The 23,860-nt window shown below is 34.2% G+C and overlaps 1 non-coding gene across 1 annotated transcript; it reads left to right on the top strand.

Annotated features, from left to right (window-relative positions):
• The first annotated feature begins 5,339 nt into the window (after positions 1-5,339).
• LOC130457645 (U5 spliceosomal RNA) lies at positions 5,340-5,453 on the top strand. Its single transcript, XR_008916938.1, has one exon. It is a non-coding gene; the product is annotated as a U5 spliceosomal RNA (small nuclear RNA).
• The last annotated feature ends 18,407 nt before the right edge of the window (positions 5,454-23,860 follow it).

Raw genomic sequence — 23,860 nt, 5'->3', positions numbered from 1 at the left:
TAAGGAAATCAATGGTGCACTCCTTGATAGGGAGGTAGAGAAGGGGAGAAGATTAATGAAAAATCTATGTGGGGACAGCTAGGTAGATCAGTGAATTGAGAGCCAGGCCTAAAGATGATAGGTTTTGAGTTCAAATCTGAACTCAGATATCACCTATTTCTTTGACCTTGGGCATGTCACTTTACTCCCATTGCCTAACCCTTACCACTCTTCAGCTTTGGAACCAATGATTCTAAGATAGAAGGTAAGGTTTAAAAAAAATCCAAGTTATATGAAGATAAAAGATGTTATTTATTAAAAAAATAAAATAATATGAAATTATAGGTGAAGTCCCTATACTTACAAAAAGAACTCTAGCCTTAATAAATCTAGTATCTCACTTATCTTGAGTGTTCAAGACGAGTTTTGCTCCTTCTTTGTTCATGGCTCTCTGCCTCAACTCCATTCTCTAGAGTTCTCCATTTCTGTTTTGTTTGTACCTTCCTAGACCTAAAATCTATAACTGTCAAAAGCCTATCTTTCACATAGTCTACTCAATGACAATTTATTCCTCTTCTGGGTGATCATAAAGTTCTCAGAAATCCCAGGAAAAAGAGAATACTTCATAGATAAATCTTCTAAGTAAAATCTCCACCAAAGTCTTCAGAGTTAAGAATTGTCTTTTTATTTAGCCTTTGGAGATGAGAGATCCATATGTTGCTTACTTTTAATAGAGAGCATTAATATGACTGATTTTGCTATATTTTAATAATAATTGTAATAATATTTAATCATTTTCTAATGTTCTTGAGACAATATATTTTAGTGTATAGAAAGTTAGTAAAACTTGGATTGATGTCTGTCTCAATGATTATTCCATTCTGTTAAGCAATAGGCATCCTCTTGCAAATCTACAAATTATAAATAGACTGATATACTTAGGTGGATGGAGTATGCACACTTGGAGTCCATGTAATAATACAGATTATTATGGCAAAAATATAGCATTTAATATGTGCCAGGCAATCTGCTAAACCATTACATTTGTCATCTCATTTGATCCTCACATCAACCCAAGGAGCTAGATTCCATTCTTATTCCCACTTTAGACATGAGGCAAATGGAGGTTAAGTGACTTGACCTGGATCATATAGTAAATGTCCAGATTTGAACTCAATCTTCTTGACTTTAGGCCAAGTTCTCTATCTACTGTGCCCCATAGCTACCCAACAAGATTAATTGTCATTTTACTCATGGTTGTTATCAATTCATCATTTTAGTCAGCCTCACTCTTCATGACCCTTATTGGGGATTATCTTGGAAAAGATAATGGAATCATTTGCCATTTTATTTTCCAGTTCATTTTATAGATGAAGAAACTGAGGCAACCATGGTTAAGTGATTTACTCAAGATCACATAACTAGTTAAATATCTGAGGCCAGATTGGAACTCAGGTTGATTCCAAGCCTGGTATTCTGTGCACTGCATTACCAAGCTAAATCAATAAGATCAAAGATGAAATTGAAGGTATAACTATGGAAAATGTTTGAAAATTATGCATATTTTTTAAATCCCTCATCTACAGTACACATAACTCAATATGACTGCCCATCCCAGCTTATTTAAGTTATTTGTCTTCAAAGGACAAAGAGAAACTTATGGAAGGAAATGTTTCCCCTAATTATTTCCATCCTGAAAACTCTTCCTTCTTTCCCTCTACCTATACCTCTCTTTTTGAAACCCATTTAGAGTTTAGACAGCTGTGATCACAAGGTCAAAATTTACTTTCCCTACCTTAGATCCAAGTCTGTTTATTATTTCTTCTAACATATTTCCTCATTTCTTTCTAAAGGACATTTTAACAAAAGTTCTCTATGAAGTCCAATATGAAAAAGTGACTCAACAAAAGGAAATAATGGTAATGTAGCTATTTTCATAGGCTGAAAATCTGCCAAAGTCAAGATATTTATCAGACCAATTGGTAAACCATGTTTTCCTTAATGTTGACTTAAATGTAGAGAGAAGACCAAGTGGGTGTTGATATTTTTGTAGGTGAAATGAACATGAGATATTATTTTAAATGCTTATTAATGTCACATTAAGAAGGAGGCCTGATTTAATTGAAGGAAAAGAGGAAACATGCATGTTTGTGGTTAGCATTTTATTTGTGACCATGGCTGAACCCATCTATTTAGAGTTTTTAGGGAAAGAAAATATTTTTTTTCTGACCACAGCTGAGGAGAGACCTTGACAGAGTTTTTCCTGCTTACCATCTCCACATCATCAGTGTTTTCTGGGAGAGGAATCCGAGGTGGTTTTCCACCTAAGTGGGTACAGCTGTTTCCACAGCATCAGTCAGATGGAGTTTCTGCTGATGTTGACTTTGGCTCCAGGGTTCAACTGGAGCCCAGCAGGAGGATAGCATTTGCTCTGAGGCCTGGGACTCTGGACAAACATTCCAAAGTTTCTGAGTTCTTAACATTAATGTTTGATGAATTCTTCTCTTAATTTCTTCTGGAGAAAAGTCAAACCCACTGGAGAGTTCCCTTGCCCCTTGAAAACCACAGTATTCCCTCCCTCCCAACCCCCATATACACTCTTTCTTCCTCTTCAGCTAAAATTAAAAGGAGAGAAATCATTTGCTCAAAGCACACATGCCAATCTATAAAAATAAGCATTCTTTCCAAAATGCTTCAACACGTTTGGGCAGAAAGGTTTCTGAAATTGCAGACTTTAGTTCTATTGCAGAGCATAAGGAAAAATATACTTCAAAGAAGACTCCCACTGAAATATTTATGTAGATGCAGGCTCCGTGAGAAAACCTGGAATGCAGTCAGAGAGTTAATTAAAGAGGTCACTTGTCATAAATGTTCAGAGGTAAAGTAGCACTTCCCTTAATGTTATTTTGATAACCTCTCAAATCTAATGGGACCCACCATTTCCATGCATGCATCCATTGCATTTTATTGTTAACATCTCTTTTTACTGCCTATTCTCACATCAACAATATGAGGTAATTTACAAAGAAAACAATTAAGGATTATTCGTTAACACTGAGGAATTTTTTTTGTTAAGTTTCTGAAGAAAAGCCAAATTAGGGAATAGCATTTTCTTACTTCACTGGTTCTGTGTGAGTTCACTTAGTTTCATATGAAAAAAAAAATTCTGTCATTGTTGAGGTAGAGGGCATGAAAATAACTCAAAGTCTTAATTTCACCGAACGTAGAAGTCTCACATAAGAAAGATTTAACAAGTACTGGAGGGATTTCAATTAGGAAATAAGGAAGAACTTGCCGATAAGAATTACAGAAAAGTATATGTAGATATCCATACATATGTGTGTAGAGTTATCTATATGTATGTGTATATATCAGAGAATAAAGAGAGTTCATGGAAATGATTGTCTGTGTAGTTAAAAAAAGAAAGGAAAGAAAAACTCCACATAAAATACATAATAAGCACAGTTGATGGAATAGGGGTAGTAGATTAGAATGACCTCTCAATATCCTAGAGTGATTATAGTTCTGGGATTCACACAGAAGGTTTCCCTAAGATTTTAAATGGTGTTATACTAATAGTTTATAGTACTTTAAGGTTTGCAAAATTTGTTCTATATCTCATTTCATCTTGACAATAGCTTTTATGAAGTTTCTATAATTCTTAGCCTCATTTTTGAAATAAGGAATCTGAGGCTGAACTGAGGTTAAATGAATTGCTCAGTGTCACACAGCTAGAAAATGACTAAAGCAGGTTAGGAACTCAGATCTTCTTGTCTCCATATCTTGCATTCTATCTATGAAGGCACTAATGGGTAGTAGATTCATTTTGAAAGCAAATGTCATATGTTCTTCACTTCTCTGTGAGAAAATGCATTTATATATGCACTATATTTTTAGGACTAGCATATAAACACCTTTAAAATAGTAAGCATATCTCTTATTTTTGTTCAAAAGATTTAATGGCTGGTTAAAAGAAAAAGAAAATGATGGACTTACTTTAGCAAAGGTCAGAAAGTTCCTGACTCAAATTTGTGGTTGAACTCATGAAATCATAGACTCTGAAGGTATCATAAATCTAAAAGTGCATTGAACTCTTATAATTATAGAAATGCAAATCAAAACAAATCTGAGGTATCACCTCACACCCAGCAGATTAGCTAAAATGACAGCAAAGGAAAGTAATAAATGTTGGAGGGGATGTGGCAGAGTTGGGACATTAATGCATTGCTGATGGAGTTGTGAATTGGTCCAACCACTCTGGAAGGCAATTTGGAACTATGCCCAAAGGGCGATAAAAGACTGTCTACCCTTTGATCCAGCCATAGCACTGCTGGGTTTGTACCCCAAAGACATAATAAGGAAAAAGATGTGCACAAAAATACTTATAGCTACACTCTTTATGGAAAACGAGGGGATGTCCTTCAATTGGGGAATATCTGAACAAACTGTGGTATATGTTGTTGATGGAATACTATTGTGCTAAAAGGAATAATAAAGTAGAGGAATTCCATGTGAACTGGAACAACCTCCAGGCACTGATGCAGAGTGAGAGGAGCAGAACCAGGAGAACATTGTACAAACAGAATGATACACTGTGGCACAATCGAATTAATGGACTTCTCTACTAACAGCAATGCAATGATCCAGGACATTTCTGAGGGACTTATGAGAAAGAATACTATCCACATGCAGAGAAAGAACTGTGAGAAAAGAAACACAGAAGAAAAACAACTGCTTGATCACATGGGCTAATGGGGATATGACTGGGGACATAGACTCTAAACGATCATCCTAATTCAAATATTAATAATATGGAAATAGGTCTTGGTCAATGACACATGTAAAACCCAGGGGAACTGTTCATTGGCTATGGGAGGAGGATGGCGGGGGGGAGGGAAAGAATATGAATCAAAGAACCATGGAGAAATATTCTAAATTAATTAAATAAAAGTTTCAATATAAAAAATAAAAGTGCTTTAAACAATCCCCCATTACTTTACTACTTGTGTTACATTGGAAATGGAGGAAATAAGCATGAGCATAATGCTTACTATGTGCCAGAGACTGTGCTAAACATTTTATAGATATCATTTCATTTGATCTCACAACAACACTTCACAACAACACTACAAATAGAAGTTACATTACTAGTCATTGATGAACAGGTAAAAAGTGACTAAGGCTGGACTTGCACTCAGATTTTCCTGACTCCAGACTAAGTATTATCAGCTTTACCACCTACCTTCCCAAATTAGCTCCTTTGATTCTTTTCAGTTCAATGTTCTATTTCTCTCACTGAACCATTCATTCAAAGTGGATGCCTTTGGCCATCCAAATTTTCTTTTTAAAATATATCTTGTATACTCTGGTTTCTCTTCAGAGAAAATAAATCTTTCACCTTTTCCTCAAGATTTCATTGTAGAGGACTAAGCAAGAGTTTTTTGCTTAATTTTGAGACCTTGTTATTGCAAGACTATATTAAAAAAAAAGATAAAAACAGTTGGTATCACTCTAATTTTAAGGAATCCAGTTTCATCATTGAGCAGCTTTAATTATTATTTTGGGACATATATTGTCCCAAAATTTATTTCCCAGTGACTCTCATTCATTTATCCTCTATGAAAACACAGGATAAGTACATTTCAACCTTCATATGCTAATACAATACAATGCACTGGATTCTGAAACAAGATCCAGAAAGACTTGTGTTCTAATCTTACTTCCTATCCTTGCATGGACTGACCATGGACAAATTATTAACCTTTCCAAACTTTATTCATTTATAAAAATATATTGATAATATCAGTGATATCTATAATAGCAGGTCATTGTGGGGAATCAAAGGAGACAACACATGTATCTTGGTTGGTATGTTAAGTCCTTTTCTGAAAAGATATATTTAAAAATGACTCAGTTTTGTAGTAATTTTCTGTCTTCTGCATTACATTTATGAAATAGTCTCATGATTATGCCCTCAGAAAGGAAAAAAGAAAAAGAAAACTTTCTGTCAATGGACTGAGGGATTGGGATTCCACACTTGAATTGGAAAGGCCACTTTGTCCTTGTGGCTCTGAGATCTGCTCTATGCTCTCATGCCATGAATGAAGGGATACCAGAAAATCTACGAATGTGGTCAACTGCAGATTTTTATGAGAATGAAGATTATTTATGCCAAATGTAGTTGTTAAAGAATATGCTTTTGAAGATGGACGCATTTAGAAACTTAGATGAAGTAAGGCAAGGGAAGAAGTAAAGATCACCAAGGACAGCCAGTTACTTAAGTCTATTACTGTATCAGCTCTCAACTACTAAAGTGAGTATTCCCAGGATGGAAAAACAATCACCTGTCTTTCCACTTCTCTTGTTAGATGTCACTTCTCATGGTCTCATGGAGGCTTGGGATTGAAGAAGAAAAGCACAGATGCTACCGTTGCCTGGACATTGAGGTTATATTGTTATTCTGTGTCAGTGGTCCCCAAAACCTTCCTCTTCTTCTGTGATTCTCAAAAAAAAATCCTCAAAAAACCCCACCCTCCAATCCTGATCTCACACTGCCATACACTCTTCCCAAGCATGAAAGAAATAAAATATTTATGGCCTTTTTGCCAGCTTAGGTCTTACTAAAGTTGTTAAATATAAAAAATATCTTCAACCTAAAATTTTTCCATACATATAAGCTGTTATTATTTTAAGACATTAATCTTATCTGCCATAAATCTTCTCTTTTCCATACTGAACCATAATTCTTCTCCAGATTTCTCTTCACCATTAACTGAGGCACTAATAAAGGAATCAAGAAAACCAGAAAGCCTATAGTTACCAACTAGTTTACTAGCATTCACAGCAACAAGTTTCTACATTTCATTTGCCAAAAGGAACCTTGGATAAGTTCAAGTTTGGGGTGAAAGAGGGGGCAGTGTTCCCCCACTTCCTCCTTGTTAGGTGACACACACTAGGCAGATGATTTTTAGCACAAGAAGTTCTATTTTTCTTGGGAACAAGAAAATCCCAAATTATTGTTTTTAGAGGACAATGTTATGGGAAGGCTGGACTCATGGATCATCAGAATGCCACATAAAATTCCCTAAAAGGAGAATCAGGAAAAAGTGAACCCAGAGACTCACAAAGCTAAAGACTCAGGACTCTAATGTATAAATAGCTGTCAAACTGCAAAGTAACCTCTTTGGCATGGCAGCAGGAGGGGATCATCAATCACCAATGATCAGTCATTTCAAGTCCCTGCTGGCTCAGGTCTTTCTTATCCTGGCCTATAATTGGCATCACAGAGAGAAGTACAGAGAAAAGTGATTACAGCTGCTCTGCTATAGAAAGCCTGTAGATCTTGCTTTGTGCATAGTAGGTAGTACTCAAAAAATGTTTGCCAAAGGTTTGCCAACAAGTCTGTTCTCCTTCTTGGGGCTTGCTCTGTTACAGCCTTTCTGTGTCTGCACTTCTCGCTCTTGTTCGTTCACTATCTAAGCTATCATCACTAGAGGAAGGTGTAAGAGACAGCTAGGGTAGAGGACTGACAATTGCTAAGGTAAGTGGCTAGTTGAAGTCAAGAAGATCTGAGTTCAAATTCTGCATCAAATACTAGTTCTATGTCTCTTAATTTCTGTGTGTCTCAACTTCCTTATTTATGAAATGGAAATGATGATTATAACTCCCTCAGATGATTATTATAAAATAAAATGAGATGCCATTTGTAAAGCACTTTGGAAATCTTAAAGTGATAACTATATTTATTTAGCCATCCATCAAGATATATTAATGTGATATGTAGATATCTAATCATATATATGAATAGCTATTTATCAAATATATCTACCTATGTGATAATGATGAGCCTCACTATCTGTCTGCCTTGCTAGATACTTCTAAGGATTCTGGTCCTTTTATCTTCATAAAATCAGAGCAATAGAGCTGGAAGAAACCTCAGGAACTAGCGAATTAAAATCCTTTATTTTATAGCTAAAGAAAATGAGAACCAGAAAAGGAAGTCAATTTGCCCAATGTGGCACAGTTGGCTGAAATTTACTCCAGGGTCTCTGACTGCAAATCCATTGCTTTGTCCTTTGTACTACTTTGCCCCCATACAATGCTCCACCCACTGAATCCCATGAGGTCACTAGCTATTTAAATATCTACCATGTAGTGGAGAGAGAACCCTGGACTTGGTAGATAACAGGACGATAACTTTATTCCATATCCAGTCTCTCACCCTGATAAGTTAGGAAAACACGAGCAATTCATTTTATATGCCCCAGCTTTAGTTTTCTTATCAGAAAAATGGGCATATATATCCCAATAATGTCTCATGGGGTTTATATGAAAAATGTTATACAAATTGTGTATTATTATTACTAATATGGAAAATCCTAACATAAGGTTTTGCAGTCCAAAGTACATATAAATCTGTAAAAAATGATTTTATCTGCTTTTGTGCTAGGTAGAGTTGAGACAGTAAGACCAGATCAGGAATAAACTATCATTTAAGGCATGTTAGTTTGCATGTAATTAGAGTTGTGTTAATCTTCTTGCTGTTTAACATAGATTTTACTTCCATTTAACTGCTTTAAATATTTATTTTTGAAAAGGAAGAAAATCGTTGTTAATTTCATCATGGAGCTGGCTAGCAGCCAGCTCGAGTTTGGAGCTTTGTCTGGGAGATTGATGAAGGATGTGGAGAGAGAGTAAGAAAGCAAGATACATACATATACAGAACACCATGCTACCTAGTGGGTTAGTAATTATAATATAATCAACCTGGCAAATTGAGTGTCAATGGAGAAGTGGAAAATGTACATTAGAAATTATAAAGGAAAATATAGAAGGATTTCCAGGTCATTTTCAACATTTTTGAATTATTTTTTTTCTAATACAACCATCTGAAATCAATTGCAAATGAATAAACAAAAATAGATTGAGTGTAATTTTTGCATCATACAACTAAAGAGATTTGTGAACAATTTTATTATCCAAACCATAGAAGAAAAATTAGTTGTTCTCAATCCCAAGGTTTCTAAATATGTATATATGAAATTGCTTCTAATTCAATTCAATTCAATTAATCAACCAAGCACCAGACATATACAATGCACTCTTCTAGGGGACAGGTTATAAAAATGAAACAAAAAACTATGTCTGCCTTCAAGGAGTTTATAGTCCATTTATTTTCTTCTTTGACAACATAGAGGAATGAAAATAGCCAGGAAAACAAAATGAATACCTAGTTGTTGTGGATATCATGGACAGAATTCTGGCTTTTGTGGGGTATTTATTTCTGACCTCTATTTCAATGGTGATATTTTATAATTATATATATACATATATATAATGTATATATGTATATATATTATAAATTTTATATATATACATTATATATAATGTAATTCTTACATGCCTTTATTATTTTTGAAGTCATTCATTATTATTTGATCTCACTCTTGTCATATGAACAGTGATTGACATATTTACTACATGCATAATAAATATTTGTATGCTGGTTGGTTTTGCATGTCTTTATAAAACTTTGAATTGGCAATGAGTTCCCTATGCATCTTCTTTCAACAGATATCTCTTTTCTTCTTAATTCTAACAATGCCTGCTTGTGGCTTTAAGATATTATTCTTGAGAACACCTCATGCCTCTTGTAGAACAATTTGCCTAATATAATTTTTGGTCATTGGTTACTATCTTATAATTTTCTCTTTTTAAAATATGTTCTCTCTACCACTAATTTGCTTATCAGAATATGCAGAGTTCTCAACCCTTCTTAATAATCTAAGATTTTAAATTTAAATTTAAGAACCTTTGGCTTTATATAAGCTTCAATAGAAAACTATGATATAGGTGTTACAGGTATTATTAAATCCATTTTGTAGATTAGAAAAAGCTTGAGTTTAAACAATTTACCTCTTATTACATAGTTATTAAATATTTGAAGTGGAGAGTATTATTAGTTCAACCTGGAAGTAAAGGGTGAGGCTGAATCATGATGGTCCATGAACACCAGGAAAAAGAGGTCGACTACTACTACTACTCCCTTTGAAATCTATACAGTTGATTGTTACCCAAGCCTCTGACATAAAAGTTGCCCTATATTTCTTTTTTTTTACTTTTAAACATCATTTTATTTGATCATTTTCATACATTATTCATTGGAAACAAAAATCATTTTCTTTCCCTCCCCCCCAGCCATCCCTGCCATAGCCGACGCGTGATTCCACTGGGTATCATGTGTGTCTTTGATCCGAACCCATTTCCATGTTGTTGGTATTTGTATTAGGGTGTGCATTTAGAGTCTCTCATCAATCATATCCCCTCAACCCCTGTAGTCTGGCATGTGAGATTTAAAATAGTTGAGGTCTTAAACTGTAGTGATTAAAATAGTGGAAGATATAAATTGTGATAGATATAAGAGAGGGTGAGTAAATTTGAACGCAGAAATATGTTTCACTACAGTGTCTTGGGTTTAAAATCAAATATAAGGTGGTCGCCAGGGAAATATTCCCAATTATTCAAACACCCAAGTCAATTGGGTTTTATAGAGATTTTAATTAACAATACAATGAGTAATCAAAGAAAGAGAGAGAGAGTAAGAAAGGAATAAGTATGAAGGGCCTCAAGCCAATATGGCCTAGACCTGAGTCTTAAAAGAGAAATCAGTCAGTTTTTTAACACTCACCACAAGGTCTGACTAAACAAGGATACTAGTGACACCAGGCCAGCGTCCTTCCTCAAAGAGTTTTCCAGCCAGAGATTGTTTCAAAGGGCCTCTCTCAAGAGCCTCCAGAGCTCCTACCCTAGAAGGACAGAGTCCCTCAGAGGAGCTCCTCAAGGAGCTCTCCTTCAGAATGAGATCCTCCAGAATGAGAATCAGAAATCGAGCTCCCAAATGAGATCCAAGCTCTTATTTTTAAGGGCAAAATTTCCTCTGTCACCTCCCCTAAGTCCTTACATCTACCAATCACTGTAGATGTTTCTAAAGGACCGCCCATTTTGAATTCACAGCTGAGTAGGTTTAATCTCTTTAGTAAGTCAGAAAAAAATGCTGATGTGTTGACAAATTTCATTAGAAAAAAAACCTCTGAATAAGTTATCACCCTTTGAGGTTTAAGTAGTTTATAAGTTTCCCCACCTTTATAGGTACTTAGTATCCCATTGTATCAATTCTAAAATAGTCATGACTCAAAGAACTTCCTGTCCCTTCCATAAACATGGATCAAAGTACTTTCATTGTTTAGCAAGCCCTTTTCTGTCCTAAAGCAGTTTTAAGTAGGGTGGAGCAGGGACACTCCCATAGCTAAGAGCCCCCACACTCAAGTAGAGTTCTCACCATCTGCTAGGGAATTTTTTTAAGTAGAAGATTCCCCAATGGGGGAAACCCCTAACATTCATAAGTCTGAGAAATTTTGAGGTTTACAGGCAGTTGTCTTTTCTCAGTGTTTTAACTCCCACAGTTTGTCCTCTGCTTGTGGATAGCCCTATATTTCTATAAAAAATTAACATATTACTAGGAACAATTATATGCAGTATGCAAAGAAAGAATTGTTGCCAAGGAAATCTAGAAAGCTTAAAAATATTTGGAATTATAGCATTATCAATAAAAAATTATTTCATATTAATTTTAAATTTAATTATTTTGTATCTAAAACATTATTTTGATTCTTTTCTCAGGTGCTAATCGTACTATACTTTTTGATAGAGTTATTTTTGAGGGCCTAATTTCTCCCAAACATATTATATAGTCTTCATGTCCCTTAGTATAGACTTACTGCTTTGGAAATAATAGATACTTAATAAATGTCAAAGTGAATAGAAAAAATTCCAAGTACGTTGTGATAATTATATGACTTTAGAACTCATAAATACACTATATTTTAATAAAATTCAAATAGAAATGATATCTTAATATAACACATAAATATGATTAAAACTCATTTGTTTCCTTATGAGTCAAGGAAAATAATTAACTGAGCATACAAATAATGCTGGGAAATACTTTGAAAAGAACTATTTGTTGAGAGGCAATAATAATTAACTTTTATAAATTAAACCCAGAACAGGAGATCAGGATTAGAGTCTGGTAAAAGTAAATACACTCCAGATGCATTATAGGTTGACTGAGAATTTGGAATCTTTTTTTAAAGGAATGAGAAGAGAGTATACAAACAAGCAATTTGCCTATAAATTTGATCATTTAAAAAGTCCATAGATTGAGCCCTGACAAATTGCATAAAAAATAAATGAACAGATAACCACTATACAGGACAACAGGTGATCAAACATGTAGGTATAGTGCCAAATTCTTGATCCCTATTCTTCTATTAGGTGGGTTTATAGAAAAGAGATGGATCTAAACCATGATATAGAGGTGGTCTTAAGAGAACATCTTTGAGTAGACAACAGGCAACTCCCTTGATCGGGAAGAATTGTCTTTCTAAAAAGGTAATTACTTCCTGGGAAATCCAAGAATGTTAGTAATTAAATTTTTATGTTGATTCATTTTCATCAAGTAGGTGTTTGACAAAGTTGAAATGAGGTACATATAGGAAATGGGGTTTTGAATGGAGAGTAGGGTGGGGAGGGGAAAGAGGCAGAGGAAGCTGAAGAACAGGAAGAAGTCTTAGCAGGAAGGAGAAAGAAGGAGGCAGAGTAGAAAAAGGAGGAGGAAGTTTGGATTACATGTTAAATTGGAAGCTTTGATTATCCAGATAGTGGCTGCCTAGAAAATATGGGGGTTAAGGAGGGATTGTCTCGTGAGCCAAGAGAGTTTCCAGTAAGGGAGATAGGATAGTACCAAATATAAATTCTACCTTAGGAGTTTATCCAGATTCCTTCATTTTAGAATCAAAGCTGAAGAAACATAGAATGATGTAACTGGTACAACATCACAGAGGCAGCAAATTGTAGATAGCATTTGAACCCAAGTCTTCTGAATCCTTTCCAATGCAAAAGCTACTTACTGGCTTAACTTTTTTTAGGTTTTTTAGAAGGTTGGAAGGAAAGGACCCTTTTATCATCTAACTACAGACTCTGGAACTCAAAAGCTACTACATAAAAAAGGTACAAAAATATAATTTCTTTCTGTGTTATATCACTATTAATATCATGATACAGTTCAGATTTTTTTCCAAGTGTTGCCTCATAACTGTTCTCAGCAAAGCATTGAAAAAAAGACTATCATTAACACAATGTTAACATAGCTTGATCAACTCTTGTCACAAATTCATTCAGCTCTTGACTCTGCATGCATTTCACCTGTCTAATTATTCAACAATCTCTTTCCCATAAAGTTGTTTTGCCCAATGCCACGTCTCTACAGAAAAAAAAAATTGAGCTATTACAGAGGATATGCCTTCATAGCAAATTAAATTATTGCCAAAATCTCTACTAAAACAAAATCCTTGATTTGAAACAATGGTTTACAATGAAATTCAGTTTCCTAATTCCTCAACAGAAAAACTAGTAGTTTGTTAGAATGGAATTCGACCTGTAGCACTTTTGAGTGGTGGGGATCAAGGCCCAGGCAATGACACATGAATTTACTTTAATTTTTTTCAGGGCAGGAATACTTACATTTTAATGGACATTTTATTTGTTACTTTATCTAATTTTTAACCGAATACATGTAATAACAAATTTCCACATAAGTTTTCTGAAGTTATATGATCCAAACAATATCCCTCCTTTTTCCTGCCCCATCCTAGAGCTGGTAAGCAATTCAATCTGTGTTATACCTGTATTATCACACAAAACATATTTCCATACTATTTATTTTGGGGAGTGACTAATTTTCTAAAAACAAAACCCCCAGACATCCAGGTAAACATGGAGACAATCTAGACATGAATCGCTTCTGCTCTCCAGCACCCAATGGAATAGACTACCTTAAAAGAACATAAAAATCATCTTCAAAAGAATGGAGGGACTCTACAGTAGGGGTTGAGCATTTCCACATTATAAGAAGGAGAGAAAGCTCTTACCCAACTGTGAACTGAGCTACCCGCCCCCACCTCACCTACAGAATCAGAGTTGGGAACAGCACGCCCACCAAAGACAAAGAGTGAGTGAGGGACATCCCAGGAGTGAGTGGGGGACTCACCATGGTCCTTGGGAACGAACTGACTAGGACTGCTAGGGATCTACTCCTGAGAGAAGTTACACAGGAGACCCCTGCACACTGGAGAACACAGACAGTGGGTGCTCTAGCAAACTTGTCTGAGGCAAAAGCCCCACTCCTTAACTCCACAGAAAACCTGCCCATCACACTCAGATTTCTGACTAAAAAGGAAAGGGAAAACCACCAAAGGGATGGCTCATTGTGCCCAAGACCAACCCTCCAAGAGAAACAGGAAGAAAGTGACTCTTGAAAACTTTTATGGAGGGAAAACCCAGACTTCAGGGGAAAAAGAGGATGAAATTCAAACAAAATCTAAACCTCCCCCCAAAAATGGAAATTGTCCACAAACTCTGGAAGAACTCAAATTGGAGCTTATGCAAAAGATGGGAACCTTCTGGCAAGAAAAATGGGAAAAAATTCAGAGAGAGATCAACAGTCTGATAGACAAGAACTCCCAATTGGAGAAACAACTGGAAGCCTCAAAAAGTAGGGCATACCAAACTGAATAGGAAAACCAGTCTTTAAAGACCAGAATTAGGCAACTGGAAGAGAATGGTCTTGCAAAACAGCAAGAATTAATAAAGCAAAGTCAAAAGATGGACAAATTAGAAGAAAACATAAAATATCTTACTGACAAGGTGACAGACCAAGACAACAGAGGAAGGAGAGACAGTTTGAGAATCATTGGTCTACCTGAAAAACCAGAGATAAACAAAAATCTTGACACCATACTACAAGAAATCAACAAAGAAAACTGCCCTGAGCAAAGAAGGAGTTCTACCAAATTCCTTTTATAACACAAATATGGGACTGATTCCGAAGCCAGGCAGGTCAAAAATGGAGAAAGAAAACTACAGACCAATCTCTCTAATCTACAAATTAAAGCCACATAAATCATCAGCATTTCTATATATCTCCAACACAGCGCAGCAGCAGGAATTAGAAAGAGAAATCCCATTCAAAATCACCTTAGACAATATAAAATATTTAGGAATCTATCTCCCAAGACAAATACAGGAACTATATGAACACAACTTCAAAACACTTTCCACACAACTAAAACTAGATCTGAGCAATTAGAAAAACATTAACTGCTCATGGGTAGGATGAGCTAACATAATAAAAATGACCATCCTACCCAAACTTATCTATTTATTTAGTGCCATACCCATTGAACTTCTAAAAAACTTTATTACAGAAATAGAAAAAAAAACATAACAACGTTCATTTGGAAGAACAAAAGATCAAGGATATCCAGGGAAATAATGAAAAAAAAAATGCGAAGGAAGGTGGCCTTGCCATCCCAGATCTCAAAATATACTATAAAGAGGTTGTCATCAACACAATTTGGTATTGGCTAAGAGACAAAAAGGAGGATCAGTGGAATAGACTTGGGGTAAGGGCCCTCAGCAAAGCAGTCTATGACAAATCTAAAGACCCCAGGTTTGGGGATAAAAATCCACTATGATAAAAATTGCTGGGGAAATTGGAAGACAGGGTGGGAGAGATTAGGCTTGGACTAACACCTCACACCCTACACCAAGATAAACTCAGAATGTGAATGACCTGAACATAAAGAAGGAAAATATAAGTAAATTAGGTGAACACATAATAGTATACATGACAGATCTTGGGAAGGGAAAGATTTCAAAACCAAGCAAGACATAGAAAGAGTCATAAAATGTAAAATAAATAATTTTGACTACATCAAATTAAAAAGTTTTTGTACAAACAAAACCAATGTAACCAAAATCAGAAGGGAAACAACAAACTGGGAAACAATCTTCATAACAAAAAAATCTGACAAAGGTCTAATTACTCAAATAAGCTCCTTTCACACTGCATCAATTCCTGGAGGTCATTCTAGGTCCTATTGAATTCCAAGTTGAACTTGCAGTGCTGGATGTGCCCTGAGGCCAAAACCCCAGGAAAAAAGGGGGGGCAATATGGAGTGTCTCTGTTGCTGCATCTGGGCTGCCTCCTCTGTGCTTCTCCTGGAGATGCCTCCCAGCTACCTGTGTTTGGAGTCCTAAGCTTGGCACAGTTTTGCCCACAAGGTACTCCCTTCAGAGTAGCACCCTTGCTTGCCCAGAGATTCAGGCCACTGCTGGAGGCTCAGTATTATGGATGGGGGAGGGGTCCAGGGAACTTCCTTCTTCCTCCCCCTTAAATTCACATGTTCTCAAATTCATACTTTTGGGGTATACGTTTTTTAGTTGAGTACAGCAGGAGGGTTCCTTAGCTCTGCCCTGTTGTTAGATTTGGTTTTCAGTCCCCTAGGACTATTTTGGTTTTTAATTGATGAGAAAGGGTTTTTTAGAGGTCTGAACTTTCGCTGCCTCTACTCCACTATCTTGACTCCACCCCCTAGTTCTACTTTTAATAGAACTGTTTTCTTTATTGAATTATTTCATATCTTTTTTAGTAGGTCAATTATGTTTTCTTTTTAATTGGATTTTTGGACTTCTTATCATTTAACCAATTTTGCTTTTTAACCTGTTGTTTTCTTTCTAATTACTTTCATTCCTTTTTCTCATTTCCTACCACATCTTTTATTTGCTTTTGAATTCCTTTTTGAACTCTTCCAGTACCCTCACAATTTCCATTTTTCTTTAAAGTTTTGCTTTTAGTTGCTTTGATCTCATTGTTTCCTACTGAATCTGAGCCTTGCTCTTCTTTGTCTCCATAAAATTGTTCTTTGGTTATCTATTTCTTTTGCTATTTACTTATTTTCCTAATCTTTTTTTTTTTTACCTGAGAACTGGGAGTTCTGAAAATTACTGATTCTGTCTCCTCTTGATGGCTTGTAGGACTCAGCACTCTGAGCTATATTGCCCTGGGCCTAAGTACTCCACCACAGTGCAGTTTTGAAAGGGTCAAGCACTACAGACTTCAGGGACTCACCTTAGACTTTTCCCAGGGTTTAGGACTTGAAGGGGTGGTGTGTTGTTGGCTTAGGCAGGCTCCCAGGATCCTAAAATTGGCCTATATCAAGTCTCAAATCCTAGGGCAATAGGTGGGGAGTGACTGACTCAGACTCCTCTGTGTGCTCTTATATTTCTGGTTTCCCCTTATTCCATGAAAATCGTCTCTCTCTCTGTCTACCTTTCAGCTTGTTTTCTACAAGAGAACCCACTCAAACTATCTTCTTGTTGACTCTATAACTTTAGTCTTTTTTGAGACCCTATTTTAATGGTGGTTTGGGAGGATCTCAGAAGGGTTCCAGCTTTTCAGTTACTTAGCCCCCATATTAATTTCATGCCTCTCTCCACATGGATTTAAAAGGAAATTTTTGACCTTGAAATGTGAATAATAGCCATCTTCCACCATGCAATGTAGGATTTTGGAAATTCCATCTTATATTTTAATCAAAGTTCAGAATAATATTAATATGAACAAAATTGCATATGCAACTATAAATGTTCTCATGTTTTCAGTTCTTACTAGTAAATCTTTTTTTAAAATTTATTTATTTAGTTTATAATATTTTCCCTGAGTTACAAGAGTCATGTTCTTTCCCTCTCCTCCTCACTCCCCCTTCCCATAGCCAATGAGCAATTCCACTGTGTTTTATGTGTCATTGATCAAGACCTATTTCCATATTATTAATGTTTGTAATAGAGTGATCATTTAGATTCTACATTCCCAATCACATCCCCAACGAACCATGTGATCAAGAAAATGTTTTTCTTCAGTTTTTCTACTCCCATAGTTCTTTCTTTGGATGTGGATGGCATTCTGTCTCATAAGTCCCTCCAAATTGTCCTGGATCATTGCATTGCTGCTAGTAGAGAAGTTCATTACAATTGATTGTAACACAGTGTATCAGTCTCTGTGTATAAGGTTCTCTTGGTTCTGCTCCTTTCACTCTGCATTAATTCTTGGAGGAATGTAAGGTCCCATGTCATACCAAACACTCAAAGGTGTCCATGATTATAAGTCTGAGTATTACATGCTGGAAAACTTCACTGGAAACCATAATCATATCCCACATAGTTGCTGGCATCAACTTCCTTTTTGCATTTAAAAAAATGTTTATTATTTTTCTTTGGTACAGATATGTTGAGATTCAGTGTCAGCATAGATACCATTGAAAGTTTGGATTTGTCTTTGTCATATGAGGAGGATAGTAATGGTCAAGGAAGAAGTTAATTTAAACCTATTAATATAAGTGTGTTTTTGCTGATAAATGAGGTATTTTTTTTAGAGAAGCTTAAAGTTCAGTGTTTGGCTTAATTTTGGGGAGCTAAGGAGAAATAAGACAGGCCTCCATCAAAAATAAGAATTCAACAACTGTTAAGTGAAATTGAATAGTGGTAGACAAGAGAAAACAATTTAACTTTCTGAAATGATCTACTAATTGGGTAGACCAGTGAACATAAATCGGTGAATATCTAGCAAGAAACTCTTATGGATACCTTGGAATGTGAGTATCTTTTCTTTCATTTGTAGTACCACTTTATGTCTCATCTATCACCCCTGAAATTTACACTTCTTAAGGGTAAGTAGTACTTTTATATGTATGCCAATATAACTTAATATAGTTATACTTAGTACAGCACTTACTATAGTACCTGGAACCTAATCATCCAGATTCAAAATCTAAAATCAAAGTAAGCACTTAATAAATACTTGCTTCATCTATCTGTCTGTCTAATGTATCATCTATAATTAAACTTATCTATTTTCTTTCTAAACTTTCATCACTTGTTTTTAAATTGTTAATGTGTCTGAAATTCATTGCGATCTATATAATAAAATACTGTTTTAAACTTCTCTTAGCTAGATGAAGTTCCAATAATAATAAATTTTCCAAAATTCCAGCTTATAAAAAGTTCTTTTCAAAAGTAGTTTTTCCTCTCTAATCTAGTTTCTTTCATGGATTAATTTATTTAATGAGATAGTTTTGTAATTAATGTTTTTTCAACTATAGATCACAACCACCTAGTACAGCACAGCTCTAAGCCTCATCCCCATTTACTCTATATTCAACATTTACTATATATACATATATGTATCTACATACATACATATGTATTTGACTTTTTATTCTTCAACTGAGTTGTGTTCTTCTTTGTATAGTTATGTGCTATTATGTGTTTAGCACATAGTAGGCATTTAACAAATCCTTACTGATTGATTGATTGATGAAACAATATAAAAATCTAATTTTGATAGTTTGGTATGATATTAATGTTACTATTGCATAGTTATTTTTATTATATTTGTGAAAATCAGTCAAACACTGAATATCTCTAGATTTTTCTTTATTTCTATTAAAATATATAATTCTTATGAATTTTAGTAGATTCATATGCAGATAATTAATGTTTTGATGTTTTTATTTGATTTCTCTTTAGAAATATACAAAATATAAATGATTTTTATTTATTTTATATTAATCCTGCTATTTCAGTGATCATTTAATTGTTTCAATTTGCTTTTGCTATTTTTATATAATAAATTTTTATTATATTGAAAAATCTTTATTTTTATACTAAGCATTTTAAGATAAATATTTACTACATGTTGTCTTTATTTTATAATCAAAATAATTTTAACATTAATTTAATTATTATATATCATAATTATAAAATGGGATAATATTATATTTTATAAAATAGTTTTCCTTCTATGAAACCCATTCTTAAATTTTGATTAACAATGAAACATGGGGACATCTCTATGTCTCAGTGGATTGAGAGGCCCAGAGAAGGGAGGTCCTGGGTTCAAATCTTGCCTCAGGCACTTCCCTAGCTGTGAGACCCTGGGCAAGTCACTTAACCCCAATTGCATAGCCTTTACCACTCTTCTGCCTTGGAACCAACACAAAGTATTGATTCCAAAATGGAAAGTAAGGGTTTTAAAAAATAACTATATTAAAAATGAAATCATAAAAGGGATAAATTTTAATAAATTTATATAGTTTCTTTTAATGTTTCTTTAATATTTTTACATTAGTGTTCTTTGACATAATATTTCAAGCATAAAGGTAATATCCTATGGTTTTCTTTCTCTAATTTATTTCTCCCTTGTTTGGATAACTTTTTTATTTCCAAATTGATATTTTCTGATAAGAAGAAACTTAGTGGGGTGATCTTTTTCTGCTTTTACAAACAACTAATGCAATGTTGAAGCTAATTGTAATTTCAATGTTTAATAAAATTCATTTGTAGATAATAGTTTTCATTCACAGTTTCTCATTGTATATTATTTTTGTCATTGTGTAAAAAACTTCTGGTTCTACACAGTTCATATAAATCTTTCATGTTTATTTGTGTGTGTGTGTTTGTGATCATATTATTTTATCATTTCTTATTCCACCATAGTATTTCATTACAATCATATATCACAATTTATTTAGCCATTCCCCAATTGATGAACATCCCTTTAGTTTCTAGTTCTTTGCCACCACAAAAAGAATTGCCATGAATATTTTTAAGAATATAGTTTGCTTCAACAAAATGGAAATAGGTTCTGATCAAGGATACAAGTAATACCCAATGAAATTGCACGTTGGCTGCAGGAAGGGTGAGGGGAAGAGGAGGGAAGTAATTAATGTGATTATTGTAACCAAGGAATAATCTTCTAAATTGACTAAATAAACTAATTCAAATGGAAAAAAAAAGAATATAGTTCCTTTTCCTTTTTCCTTGATCACCTTAGGAAATAAACTTAATAATGTTATTACTGCATCAAAAGTTATTCTCAGTTTTCTAATTCTGAGTATAATTCCAGATTGCTCTCCAACATGGTTGGATCAGTTCACAATTTCATCAACAATGGATTAGTGTCCCTATTTTTCTACATCCCTTCCAACATTTATCATTTCTCTTTGTCATTTAAGCAAAACTAGGTTCCAGATGGTATCTCAGAATTGTTTGGATTTGCATTTCCCTAATCAGTAATGAATTAGAGCATTTAACTATTATCTAAAAGGCAAGTATCCAGACAACTCCAAGAAACACAGGATGAAACGGGATATTTGCTGCCATAGAAGGATCATTGGAATCAAAATGCAGACTGAAACCTACCCTTCTCCATGTTATTTCTTCCACACATTTTTCTCTATTAAAAGTAATCTGTGTCTTGTTTCCCAACATGATTAATAGCAATATATATATATATATACTATCAACCTTCTTTGAGATGGGGGAAAAGTAGGAGGAAGGGGAAAAATAAAAATAGATTTTTTTTTTACATAACTAATGTGAGAATTTGTTTCTCTTGGATTAACATATTTACTATCATGGAGTTATCTTTTTCTTTTTCTTTTAATCACAATCTTTTTCTCTTTCTTTTTCTCTTTTTTTTTAATCCTTTGTGAATTTATTCATGGCTTACTCTTTATTTATGGTTTGTCATTATGAATAATATATATTTTTTGCTTTTACCTCACATAATATCCTAATTTATATATCTTCAATGTGTTTGAATGCTTTTGTATTTATTTTCTCAATTCCTTTATGGATTTCCTTATAAATATTTTACCACTTTTAGTTCTTAATCTTTTAATTTTGTTTTATACATTTCTTCCTTTTATGAGGTTTTAGGGTTTTTTCATCTAATACTGTGTTATTTCAATTGAGTCAGTGTGATATCTTCACTGTGTTTTAGGTATTACAATCAATCCCTTGGGAGTCATTATTTTCCTGAATGTTTCCTCATTCGACTATAGACTCAATTCTTGTGGACCTGAAACTCATTCTAACAACTCAAGAAATTTGGAATTAAATCCTCATTTTGAATCTTACCTAACTTTAAGACTTGGACAAAGCATAGGCAAGTTTCTTCCTTAGTAAAATTAAGTTTTTTTAGAAAGCAATTTTGATAACTCCTCCCAGTTTTAATTTTTTTTTTTCCATAGAGCTAAGTAGTAACCATGGTTTCTATGACTCTGGCTTAGTGGCTCTGCTAAAGTCATTGTGGACACAAAATTTTTAATGTTCCCAATAAGATATGAATTCTTTTGAATTTTGATTTATAGCCTATAAGTTAGTCAACATTATATTATTTTGGTAGTTGTGAATCATTTTATAGCAATAAATTTCAGTACATTTGTAGAAGTATTCAACAGGTTCAAATAATATTACCCAAACATATAAATTCAGTAAGTCTCATTTTGCCTGGAACACCAAATTTTTGTTGTAACTGACATGCTTTGAAGTCTCAGGGAAACATTCCTCAGCACCATGGCAGCTGGTGACAGTGAGAGTTACAGTCAGCAATTCAAGGTTGCCCTAGAATACCAATAGATGCCATAACAATGAGGAGGTTGAAGACCTATCAGAAATGCAATATTTGCAATATTCATAAAGAATCATAGGGCATATCTGCCTCTAAATTTAAGATAGATTTGCAAATTTCATTAAGTAAAACATCACATTTTCTGCCCATTCAATAGGATATTCTATATTTAGCAACCCTGAAATAATATCCTTTGCGAGTAGACTATAATAAGCTTCAGGGTCACCTCATATTTACTTCTTTTCTATAGAAATCTCTAAGACACTTTGATTTAGTTCTATAGGTAATCTATTATTTCACTAAAGTGGATGCTCCCTCCATGGACAGATCACACCTCATTGATATCTATACATAACTTAATGATCATTTATATTTCACAAAAATATAGGATCTATCTAATACACTGGTTTTGACTCTCAGGAAAATTAGTATTAATAAGAATAAGGCTAAAAAGGGAAAGAAGAGAAAGGATAAGGGGAACACAATAGTAGTACACTAATCCATGTAAATTCAAGAAAATTATTTTTCTCAATTCTTTCCAAGACCAAGCTTGGCCATTACAATAACAAAGTATTCAATTGTTCTTTTTTTGTTTACATTGTTGTAATCCTCATATATATTTTCCATGGTATATTTTTCCCCTCAGTATCAGTTCTCAAGATTCTTTGAATTCTTATATTCCTCATGAAACTTTTTATAACTTTATATATCATATCCAGTTCTTTACTTTTTGCTGTCACAGAAAGATTATATATATGTGTGTGTGTGTGCATATATATATACATATATACACATACATACATATGTATGTATAATAGATTAAATAAGTTATCTATTTATATCTAATACATATAGTAATTGAGTAGAATTAAGGGATGAATATTTTCATGGATTTTTTTTTTACCAAGGAGTAGGTTTGTTTTATGATGTTGGCCCTGAAGAGTCAAGGTTTGGATCAGAAAAAAAGGAGGTTGAAATCTCACCTAACAGAGAGGGGGCAGATTTGGGTAGGGATAGACAGTAAGGATATATGTGATTGTTTTGGAGATCAGCCCCATTGTGGTGAAGGTAAGATGTAACCCATTATTTCATACCTTGGTTGGGTTATCACATATCTTTTAGGACTAGGCTTTATCTTTACTGATATTGGGCTATATAATCCACTTTAGAAAGAATTATGCTAGAGTATACCTCTCTCCAGAACTTCTAGTCTATCTGAATTAAAAGGAAGGGACACAGGGAAAAGATGCGGGATGCAACCATTGTGAGTGAAATTGGACCTTGACATATTAACACTGAACTAGGATGAATTTTGAGAGCCTGGCATAACATGAGTACTTAAGAGTAGAGAAAGGCATACATCTTATAAGATCACTGAGACATATCTTCTTTCTGCCTCATCTGAAGACTCAACTACAAGAGGCTCAGATTTTTCTCTTTTGGTGGAATCATAGACGTATCCTACATCTCTAAAGACCTAGTTCTATTTTTGCCTCTGATTTGACTGTA

The sequence above is a fragment of the Monodelphis domestica genome, chromosome 2 (genome assembly GCF_027887165.1).
Source record: "Monodelphis domestica isolate mMonDom1 chromosome 2, mMonDom1.pri, whole genome shotgun sequence".
Classification (NCBI taxonomy): domain Eukaryota; kingdom Metazoa; phylum Chordata; class Mammalia; order Didelphimorphia; family Didelphidae; genus Monodelphis; species Monodelphis domestica.
This window is presented reverse-complemented; position numbering and strand designations above follow the sequence as displayed.